Source organism: Megalops cyprinoides, chromosome 7, assembly GCF_013368585.1.
Source record: "Megalops cyprinoides isolate fMegCyp1 chromosome 7, fMegCyp1.pri, whole genome shotgun sequence".
Classification (NCBI taxonomy): Eukaryota; Metazoa; Chordata; class Actinopteri; order Elopiformes; family Megalopidae; genus Megalops; species Megalops cyprinoides.
The window spans coordinates 4092401-4104524 of NC_050589.1; the positions used below are offsets into that span (position 1 = coordinate 4092401).

At 42.9% G+C, this 12124-nt stretch overlaps 1 protein-coding gene across 5 annotated transcripts in view; it reads right to left on the bottom strand.

Moving 5' to 3' along the window:
- prdm16 (PR domain containing 16) overlaps window positions 1-12124 on the bottom strand; it is a 197863-nt gene that overhangs the window by 97802 nt on the left and 87937 nt on the right. The gene's annotated exons all lie outside the window — the stretch shown is intronic.

Genomic DNA, 12124 nt, shown 5'->3' on the forward strand with positions numbered 1-12124 from the left:
GCGAGAGGGGATTTTCCTGGTTTGACCCAAAGCCCCGTGTGACCGCAGCAGTACCGCGGTTTAAATCTCCCTCTTTGTGTACCGAAGTGAACGCCTCACAGATCTGACATTAATTTGCCGTTCAGCATGGCAGGAAATTGGCCAAAGACACTTGATTCAAACTCCTTGGAGGAGATGTGGAATTAAGCCTTTGGCAATATTTATCCTGTAAGAGGCGCAGAAAGCGTCCACTGTCTTTCCTGGCGACCCAGTGATGATGAAGTAGGGGCTTGTTCTCATGGTGATAATGGTACCCCATACTACTCTCTCTAAGAGGGACTCATTCACTGGTCCAATATTAGGGAGGGAACTGGATGTATTCTGAATTTATCTGGGATTATCAACCCATATTATGGCATTTACTCCCCTCCTTTCCTACCCGCATTTCCTCTCATCTCCTGAACAGCCTCTGTGTTGTTGAAATTCCACTGAATTGCTGATATTTCATAAATTAAATCTGACATGCTATGTTTTTCGTTCCTTTTGAAAGAGCTCTTCAATATATTGAAACTGTATATCTTTATGTGTGTAATTTGCATTTTCACAACTTTTTTTTTTTTTTTTTGGAGCGGGTGGGGGAGGTTGGGGGGGTTAGTTGGGGGCCAGACTTAAAACTGAACAGTGTCTGAAGCTAAAAGTAGCAAGTGGGTAAAAAGATATAATCTCCCAGAATACACCTGGACAGCCAGTGTAATATGTCTACCTACCTACCTACTTACTCTGTCTGATCAAGAGAAGAAACATTCTGCTAACATACAAGTGATTCATGGATTGCTTCATTTCCTCTTGTCAGATACATAGATGACACTGAGCAAGTCTGTTGCTTTACACTACTTGTGCTACACTACATAGTACTACACTACTATGTCAAGCCTCTAGAGAAAGAGGAATATATTATTAACATGACTAAGACCAAATGGCTCTGAATGGGGAATATAATTCGCAATATTAAAAATGTAAGGTCTCTCCCACTTTCAGTTACTTTCTACTAGTGTTCCAAGAAGCCCTGCATTTTTACACACAATGCATTGGTCAGCTTTATCAGACTCATCAATGAATAATACATTCATGGAAATATAAGAAGGTGAATGGGGAAAGGAGAGGTAACTGGGGAAACTGTTGGGTGCTGTGTTTTAGTGGATGTTTAAAGAAAATCTTTGTGATTCTAAGAAACAGAGGAATACGGGTCTGCAGTTGATTAGATATCAATTGCAACACCATAGCCCTCCTCAGTAGTGTTATTTTAATATAGTTTGATTTGAGAAATGTCTGAACAGGCTACTTCATTGGTGCTTCTCCTTCATCCTTGTATAATTTTTTTTTCTCAGTCCAGCATGGCAGTGTTTGGTCTTACTGCAATGTGAACAGTAAAATAAAAACTACAGTCCCCTGAATTGGCCTGTCAATGCATTAAAGCCAACCAAATGGAGGCAATTAGATCACAAATACTCACACACAAGTACTTACGCTACTTACATCTAATTTAATCCGCAGTTCTGTCAGAGCTGTATAAATCCAGGAGAATATCTAAACGGGGGCATACTTAACTGACACAATTTAAAACAACCATGGAGCCGAATCTGAATCGAGTAACGGCGAGCTACTTTTTATTTTTGCATTTTCGTCGCCGCAGCATATGCAAGTCATAAGCCGTCTCCATGAAACGTGTTTATAAATGTCTATTGTGCAATTATGCTACATAGAGGCATATCTTCCAGCGTTGCCAGGCCCAGAGTCCTGACCGCAAGAGCTGTAATTCCTGGAACACATTGCAAGGAGCGGAACGTCGCAGAGACCTGCGCAGTAACGAGCAGCTCTTCCTGTCCAGGAGCCGACTGCTCGCAATCACAAACGCTGCGCTCTCAAACCCCACTTCTGAGTTTACGACACGATTAACTTTTCTTTTTTCTTTTTTTTTTTTTTAAACTCGTTCTACCTACCAAACTTTAATATGGAGGCACAATGAAGGCGTTATGAAACAATTACCGCACTCCCCTGACCGTGTGAGCTAATATGTGTGGGCTTTTTTTTTTTTTTTTTTTTTTTTTAAAATTATGATTAATGCGGATGAGAAAAGCCGAGCGCATTCCTGGACGTCCTGTTGGCATTGTAAGTTGACAATAACCCACAGCAGTGCGTGACGCTGGGGTGACAGGGAAAATGAGATTTCTTGGTGATGTGTGGGGCCCCGGCCACTCTTGAGCCGAGAGGATCGTGAGGCTAAACGCTTAGCAGCTGCAACAGTTTACACACCAACGGGTTCATTTGGACAGGAAAACGCTACCAGGCCTCACAGATAGGAGAGGACTGTCTCTACAATACGCTTAACATAAATATGTGTGTATCAAATTGTGCGGGTGTAACTTGAAACGATATCAGACATGCGGACAAAAGCAATTATGTGGGGAACGGCTTACTGCTGTTTGAATGTTTTTTTCAGGGCTGACATTACTCCTTCTCCTCCATGCTAATGTGCCTAAAATCCCTGTACAAATCCTTCATAAAATGGACACAATCGTGGTTTTACTGACCCACTCCTTCCAATGATCATTGTATTTACTGAAGAAAAAAGACAATAAAATATTTCTGCGGCAGTTGGGGGAAGTGGCCGTGAGCTCAACTGGACTCAGTTGGTGTCAGTTGGTGTGCCTGGGCTGGACATTTCCAGTGTACCCTCGAACAAGGCATTTTATCAGAAATGCTTCAGTATCCAGCTGAATAAATGAGCTTACAGAATGTGCATGATGTAAAACAGTAAGTCAGTCTTGATAAAGGCGTCTGCCAAGCAAATAAATGATGTAATAATTAGAGATGGAAAGAAAAATGATTGACCACTAGCTTACCCATGATTTATTACAGGTGTCATGGGTATTTGAGTCATTTATTTCTTTGATAAAATCCAAAGAGAAGGGAGACTATTCACAGAGAAAAGCCTTTAAAAACGCAGCGCTGACATAAAATGGAAAGTTGAGCCCCCCCAAAAAACTCACAGGCATCTTGCTTGTACAAGCGTGTCAATATCTGTTATTTAAATGTGAAGTCTTGTAAAGCCCGAGTAATTATTTTGTCATTCGTAAACCGTCGAGTATGCGTCCGAGGCCATAAGCACACTTAAAGCATACACATTGTAAGTTTAAAAAAAAAAAAAAAAGCTAGCCTGATGAAAATTCAGCCACCTGCAAAATGATTCAATGGGACCGTCTAGACCTCATTAAGACCTGCTCTGTGTGTGCGCGTGTGTTTTTGGAACTATAAAGATCCTCATTATTAATGTTACAGCACAGCTTTGTCAAGGGCTGCCATCAGGAGTTTTTCACCTGAGCTTGCCCTCTATTCGTATTGACATGCTGTGATGACCAACTCAGACAAAAGAAAACAACTCAAGTCAAGCCGCCACACTACAGATGTACCAGCCATGTTTTTCCAGGCCAGTCACAGAGGTGGTAGTACATTCGCTAACAGAACAAAATACCCCTGTAATTTGCTGCAAAAAAGTGAAGCTTTTTTCCCCCTGATCTTTCTGCTTACAAACACATGTGGCAGTTTTTTAAGAAGAAAAAAAAAAAACTAAAAGCAAGTGGGCTGTAACATTGCAATGCTGTTGCAATCTAATTAGAGTCCTCTAATTGCAATTACAAAGTAATTATAGCTGACTTGGAGCTACGGACCCATTTATATCAAAGCTGAACGGAAGGGGTACAAAGTAAAACAAGCGAATTTGCAGGGTTCGCCGTAGGAAAAACTTTGGAGCATGTTGCCAAAAACAATTCAGCTCAAGTCTGGATAACATGAGGCAATATAGCAACACGGCCAATAGATGGTTATGGATGTCAAAAGCCACAAGTTTCCAAAAAGAAACACCAGAAAGCAAACCTCAAGCCCTTTTGAACCGACTGAGTGACATCCCATTGGCTGCAAGAACCACACCAAGAAACCCACAAATTGAAAGTTTTGCTATGCAGTTATTGAGAAATCTCTGTTGTTTGGAGCTATTACAATATTTAATTATGTAAATGCAAAAACAATATTGATTTTTTGACAAATAGATTTGCGAGGAAGCCATCTTTCTGTATGTGATGGAAAAAAAAAATAAAATCACCCATTGATTCAGGGAGAGAGCTGGCTAATGTCTTGGGGAGTGGTTCTTTGGTCTGTTTCTCATTTTAATACTGCCTGAAATAGAACTGTGCTATCATGTCAAACATGATCACAGCAAAGGCACATCCAACAGAGATTAATCGATTTCAGTCTTTTATAACACCAGCCTGAGTCGCAGTGATATTCTGCGCCAGCCAGGCAAAACTGCGGGGTAGAGCACCGACAATGTTCAGGCCTTTTCAATAAGACCTACACCGCTGATGTCATTCCTGCGATCATAAATGTCTGGACCGTCGTTAATTTTGTCACCGCTATCGGCTGAATCTGGCTTTTGAGATGCATGAGGCCAGCTTTGTTTTCCTTGCAGTTTGTTTCTTTTCTGTTTCAAAGCCATTTGTCTTCAGAAAGCACACACACGGGCTATTTCGGGATTTTTTTTTTTTTACAAAGATATCATAGGGAGCCAACAGAAATGAGAACTCCACTATCACTATTTAAAACATATTTCCACAATAAGTCTGCTGATAAAAAAAAGAAAAGAAATCTCTCTGCTGCAAATACCAGGAAGCTAAGCAGCAATCTGATAGAATATATTTATGATGACTTTAATAAGCTGAGGACTTAAAGTTTTTTGCCAAGGCAAACATCAAGAGAGACCTGATAGCAAAAGCTCTACAGATATTGATAGGAGGGCAATTAAACATAATCACTCCCAGCTTAACATTGTTTGAGTCCTTATTATATTCTTATCAACTACTTCAAGTCTGCTGTCAATGAATGTGAGAAAAACATACTGTGCAGTTAAAACGCACTGGCTTTGGAATGCCAGAATTCCCATTGTTTAAACACAAAGGTGAAAGAGGAGACAGCGGCCTCCGTCGGATTTGTCAAACGCTTTATCGGACAGCAAAAGCTAACAGTTGCTCAACCGGGATGGGGCAGGTGTGATCCTGGAACCGAAACGTCCGAGAGATAGAGCATGATAGCATGATACAAAGGCAGATCTGAGGAAACAAGCAGTCAGTCTGTTATGCGGCTGACCCCTTCCACTCCCCACTCTTACATATTTCTACAGTCAGTACAGGCAAATTTTTCTTATGCATAGTGTGTGAACCATATTCTTTTGAGGGACCTATTGACCCCCTTTGAGTGATTTAAAGCCACACTGTTTCCACATCCCAGTCTTTGCTATCCCTCTCTCTTCGCCCCGTCAAAAAAAGAAAAAAAAGAAAAAAAAAAAAGACGATATAAAAGGCGTTGGCTTGCTCAGCAAATATTCCCTGACAGTGGTACTTTATTTTATGAGGCAGGAACAGAAATTGACATTGCGCTTCAGAGCTCTTTAAAAAAAAGAGGTTGCAAATTTATTAAAAAGGGTCAGATTTTTTATTTATGTGTGCTCCATTCATCAAACACCACCGGCCTTGTCCTTTTAAGCCACGACTCTGAACTTCGTATTGACGGAGCAATACAGATATATTGCCCGCCAGACACACTTTATTGATAAGTCATTTATGAAGATGATCAGTAATAATCATAAGTGAATAAAGGGGGAGTGATAGATCTTCCTATAATAGTTGCTTTGACAGTTACTCCCCCCAACTACCCAGTAAATAACAGGAATTTATGGATTAAGAAAATTTGACATTTTCGGATGTGCTCTCTCTAGATTAAAGACCTCCTTATTGCCCCCTAAGACACGCCTCTTGCCCTGAAGTCCACTGTCATACTCTCTTTAGCATCCACACAGCACAGCAACAAGCTCAGGCTGGTTTATCTCCTGTGCATGATCAAAGAAACAAGGTCAGAGTTGCACAGAATGCAAAATAGGAAATACATTATTACTCTGGAAACTAGACACTCAAACACTGGTAGTACTGGGTTTAATCCAATGTAGAGGTACATGTGGTTATTATTTCTCTGTTCATACGTTTTTTTTGTTTGCATCAATAGCTGTTGAGGACTGAACTTGAGGTTGAGGAATCTATTTGTGGGCTCAGAATTCATGCCCACGGTAATAACCACTCTAAATGGTTTTCCATCTTGAAAAGGACCCTGTGAAACGCACTCGTACATGTTGCCTGTATCTGTCAGTGTGTATGCATCTGTCAGCGTGCCGGACAGGGCTCTGCTTTTGGAAACGAGCGTTGGCTCAGCGTCTTCGGGCAGATCAATCTGAGCCCCTAATTCAAACCAGGAATTCTCCTGTATGCAAATGCACATTAGAAACATACTTGTGAGATGAGATCTTTCGTCATTTGTATACTGGAGGGAGGCCCGAGAGATATTGCCGCACGATGATGGACGCAGTGGACTAAATTACATGTATCGTTTATCAAGCCGGGTCCAATATTTACAGTTTTTGCATATTTCAGTGTAAATAAACCATTTTTTTGCCTTTTATTTTGGTTTCTCACGTCCAGCTTGCCAATCGGGGCGCCCAGTGGAGAGGATGCAAATCCGAGACCGTATTAAATCTGCTGTACAGACGGAGAAGTTTTTTTGGTTCAGCGTGTGCCAAGAAATGGGGCAAGATTTTGAAATGTGAGGGGGGGGGGGGGCTCTTACATCTGGCTTGTGACTGTACATGTACCAGCACAGACAGGGTTGCGGGATCGAGACAAACATTACATTAAAAAGTCTCCTGTGTGTGGGTTCTGAGTGTACGCATGCATGGGTCATGGGCATAAACGCAGGCTTTCTTTGGCCCGGGTTTATGCAAGGGTCAGCCCCCGATGATGGTTCCTTGAAGTCGAGAGGAGTGAGAGAGAGAGAGAGAGAGAGAGAGAGAGAGAGAGAGAGAGAGAGAGAGAGAGAGAGAGAGAGACATGGAGTGACTCACTTGATGAGGTTTTTTTTTTTCTCCCCCAAATAAATAAATACCTCTACCATGTATTTCCTGCCAGCACAGAGCAGTCTGATTTCACTAATGCTGTAGGGAGGATGGGGTGGGGGGAGAGGGAGGGAGGGAGGGGGGCTTTAAATATCAGGCATGGCATCTCACCCATGTACGAGAAGCATCCCGAGCCCTGCCCATTCGCCCTGCCAATTCGCCCTGCCGCTGCACAGCACAGACGGTTGAAAAACCTCCATCTCCGCTCCTGTCAATGGCTCCTTTGTCCCGCCCCAGAACGTCTTCTGGATTCTGAGGACCCGCATAGTTGTCTCATCGATAGGAAAGAGCTAATCGCTGCCCGCACGCCGTCCGCCAAAGCAAACACCTCGTAATTTCATGAAGCGCCCTTTTGTTTTCGAGGAGCGTGCCTACTTCTTACGAAGGGCAAGCTCCCTCTCGTTAAGGTCGACACGTACTGACAGTTCAATTTATTAACCCTGCTAATGGGTCGTATATTTAATGAGAAATGCTATAGAATGTGGAAAAATGTACGTTTGCCTGAACGGGCACAAAACACCTTTTCACATCTTTCGCTCTTGAAGTTAAGGAGGTTGTGCATGCTGAAGTTCAGTCAGCATCAATACACGTGAAAGGGTAACAACCTTTTACTTAATGGCTGTATAAATAAAGTTAAACCTGATATGTTAGACACTTAAAACTTTGTTGGAGGACTCTATGGCAGGTCCTGTAACTGGGTCTGGTTTATAGATTGAACCAAAGCAATGGTATCAAACTTGACTCAATCAGACAAAGAGACAAACAAATGCAGTATTTATGTAAAAAACAAAATCTCAATTCTTTTTTTTTTAGCAAATTGCCAAATTAAATTGTTTTACGAAGCAGCAACTGATAATGGAAGGCCAGCAAACAAACACAGATGTGTCTTGTAAACTATTCCACTGAAGAGATAGTGGGCAAGATTCCTGTGATTGGGTGAGACATTTGAAAGCTGGCTTTGCACCGCAGGAGGGAAACCGTTTTTAGGTTTTATAAGGACAGCACACAGCTCATCCAGGTAAAAGCTGTTTCTGTGGCTCCCTGTGTGAGAGGCTGAATGGAGGGGAGGATGTTGTGGGGGGGGGGGGGGGGGGGTGGGGGGGGGGTGGGGGGGGGGGGCAGACAGGGTGTGTCAGGTCTTCAGATGGGTGCTCTGACCGCTCTGCTTTGGCAGCAGGAGCACAGGGGTCTGGGAATGTGGTCGTGTCTGGTACTCTCTGACAGAGGGTGGTGTTCGTCAGGGTGATATCCTCCTGTTCACAGACTCATCTCCTTAACGATGACAGAACGGACCCCACGGCTGTCACGCCCGTGACAGAGGGAGAAAAATAGCCTTGTTACACAGACCAGACAGGAGCCAGGCAGTCACCAGCAGGACAGCAATTCTGTTCTGCTTTTCACTTTTTGTGTGTATGTTGGTGGGGGGGGGGGGGGGGGGGGGGGGTGGTGGGGAGGGGGGGGTGGGTGTTGCGTAGTGACAGTGGAAGAGCAGGGGAAGGCGAAGACTCACAAAGGTGATTGACAAAGATTCCCAAATTTGCATTTTCATGAATGGAGGGGGATGAACTATGGCCACACAGTCCAGCTGAAGGGAGGAAATGTTTATAAATAAATAAATGGCCATAATAAGAAATAACAGAACCCAGTCAGATCACCAGCCGAGGCACCAGTCCTGCAGTTATGTACTAATGGCTCCAGTTATTAAAGTCAAATTATTGTTCATTAATAACGGAAAGAATTAAACAGGCCACCATTACACAGATTAAAACAAAAAAAGTGCTTGTGTATTGCAAATGAACTGTGGCTGTAGAATTGTTTACCTTCGCAACTTGAGGAGCTTCCAATCAGATTATTTAATGGCTTGACCACTGAAACTCCAGGAGTGGAGTCAACTGCTGCAGCCACGAGATAGCATCTGGTGATACAAAGAATCCCAGACAAGGATCACTCCGCACTGATGTGGAGGGCGAGGAACAAAGGTTGCACAAAACCACTGCCAGGAATTCTAGGGGTTTAAATTCTTCTGTAATTACGCGCGTATTAAACACAGCGAAATCAATGACATTTTCAACGTGTTATTTGGCTCGTCAAAGCCAGGAAAAAATGTTGATTGAAATCCCGGGTAATCCACTGACACAATGTTGGATTATGCGGCATATGTCATCTAAGCGGAGCATTTGTGTATATAATCAAATTCTGGACGTGCAATGCAAACACGTCAACCCTGGAAATTCAGGCAAACGCAGTACCGCAAAATAAGATGCATCATTTCTCTTCATGGCCATATGAGAAATCTCGATGCTGTAAATCTGCAGAACCCAGAGTGCTGTTCAATCAGAGAGCTTTTCCCTGCTACTGAGAACATAAGGTGAGACCCCAGCACTGGTGTCACCTTTAGAAGCAGAGGAAGGAGCCTGTGCAATCCCATGGAGGTGTATGTTAAATATTTTACCAGCTACCTATTTGCCATAAAAATCCCACTAAACCTATTGAATAAATGAAGCTCAACAAACAGTAACTAGGGATATACATTCACCAGTGAGTTAGGCTTCACAAACCCACAAATGTGTCATCAATGACTCCCTGATATGAATGAATCCAAGTGTTTTAGCATAAGGAGCAAAAAATCTCTCGGCTGGTTCATCGCAGTGACTCAATGATTGACAGCATGCGATGAGTCCATCCATTACGATGGGTTCACGAAGGCTCCCCCTTCCCCTGCTCGCCCCATCCCGTTCGCCCCATCTCCCTGGCGTTTCGCTGATGGGCTTCCTGACTCGTTGGGCCGTATGGAAATGATGTGGGGTGATCCATTTGCCTCCCCTGTGTTTTTTCTCAGGGTAAAGTCGGCCCTCTATTTATTCCCTCGCTCAAGAGATAGCAGCATTTATCACTGTGCCAGCCGTCCCCAAGTCCACGAGATCAACCCATCACCACCACAATAAATGTCAGAGAGCGATGATTGATGCACCTAATGAAATTGATTATCCAGTCGCCGTGCATAGCATTCCCATGATTCACTGCTGCGTGTTTACTCAAACCACAAGATTACTTGAAAGATGAACCGTCGCCAGGACATCGCACTCCCGGCATATCCCATAGATTCGTTTTTTTTTTTTTTTTCCGACATGCTTGAAAGTTCGCTTCTTTATGACTGTCCTTGATTTTTTTTTTCCACTGCTGAAAAAGACATCAAAGAGCAAAGATAGTCCCGATTCAGATTCATTACAAAGGGCTTTGTTAAGATGTTTTTTTAGGGGTCTATAATGAGTTGGTGATGATGACACTCAGCTGACAAACATATCTACAACATGAGGGGACAGTCTAAATTTTCCATAATTACCCATCTCCAGATGACTATTACTGTTGTTATGCATTTATTGGTTGTTTGTTTTTTTCCTTTTTCATATTTATTTTATGTCTATTTCATAGAGATCCAAAGCCTGGACTTAAGAAACTAAAATATTTATTTTCTAGAAGTATTGAGCAAGAGCAAGAACATTTTTCACAAGTGCTGAACAACTTGGCTAATAAACTAATCATACAATCAGAACTTCCTGGTCATTCTAACGTGGACTGTAACTTGAAGGAGTCAAAGCACAGCAATAGGAAATGATCTGGGAGGTGGTGGAAGGTGGTGAGTGATCTTCTGATTTGACTGCGTTGGGTATGTTGTTCCCCCAACCAGAGTACACGTGATGAGGCAGCAGAGGGGTGGTGCAGAGTACAGGAGGGTTTTGGAGGTACGCAAGAGTGTTGGGGCGTCCAAACGGATACAGTCTGGGAGCTGGCTGTCTGTACTGCTGAAGATTTGGGAGGTGGTGCGGAGGGCCAACAGAGTGGTGTTCATGGCAGGTTTTTTTCAGACTGTGGAAAAAGAAGTTCGACGTCTCAGCACAAACTCCGGGGCTGCAGTCATGTTATCTTACACTCCCAGCTACCGGTGTTATTTTACCACTATTTTACGACACGGAGAATGACAAAGACGTGCCCGCGTCCAAAGATGACAAGATATACTGTCGGGAGGCTGAGTCAGCCGAACTTCCCGATGTAACACATACACGAGCCTCACCCCGACCGTGGCTCTCTCTCAGTACCTAACATGGAGATCAGACCTGAGTGTGGGGCGTGGAACACAGCCAGCTTGATGATCAGGGGAGGACTGTCCCTCTGTCCCCCCTGGTGCCAGCTGTATGCAGTCCGCACATGAACTTCGGCTCATCACAAATGACTTTATTAGAGCTAGATAACATTTTACTGCTCTGTCAGCGAGAAGGCTCGACTATCTCCATCGGAAAGATTGATCGTGGGCCGTTAATCTGACCTTATCAGGAAGAACTTTCAGACGGATATTAAAACCTGGTAGCCCTGTGACCCGAGGCAATCTTCAGCACTAAAATGCTGTGGACATCTTCTCATTGTTGTCATTTGCATTACAATTATTGCTGTTAGTAGTATTTATCATGTTAAGAGCAGTTTTTAGCTCCATCATGAATGTACTTTGCTCTAGTTTCTGCATCTAGATTTTTATCTCCATCTACATCTGTCTATCTACAGTATCTCTCTGTGTATCTATATATAGCTATCTGTCTATCCATATATGTTTGTGAGTCTGTAATTAAGACCATTTCTACAATGCTCCGTCTTTGCCCGAACTATGGTTTATAACTGTCTCATGATCATTTTGGATGATGGATCATTTTATGAGTTGGCTGTCATCTTAAATTTCCGTAAGTCAAGCTAAGTGGAGCGACCAACTAGGTGAACGTTCAAGGGAGGTTTCAAACATTTTGTTTTCTTTTTATCTACGCCCACTTTTCCCAAAGCCAAAAGTAAATGAGGATAAAATTAGAGACGTTAAGAAAAAGGAACATGTTGAATGGGTTTAGCGTAGAAATTTCTCTGGTGTCACTGAACTTTAATGGACGCGGTCGAAACCTGGATAGAGAGCCAAGCACAGAGGGTGAGAATTCATCCGTTCTTCACATGAGAAAACACAGTACTGCTTTATCCTGGCTTTACCCATAAGTTAAATAATGATGACACACTCCTCTAGCCGACATTAATCTTTACAGTCTGCTTTTAAAAATAACA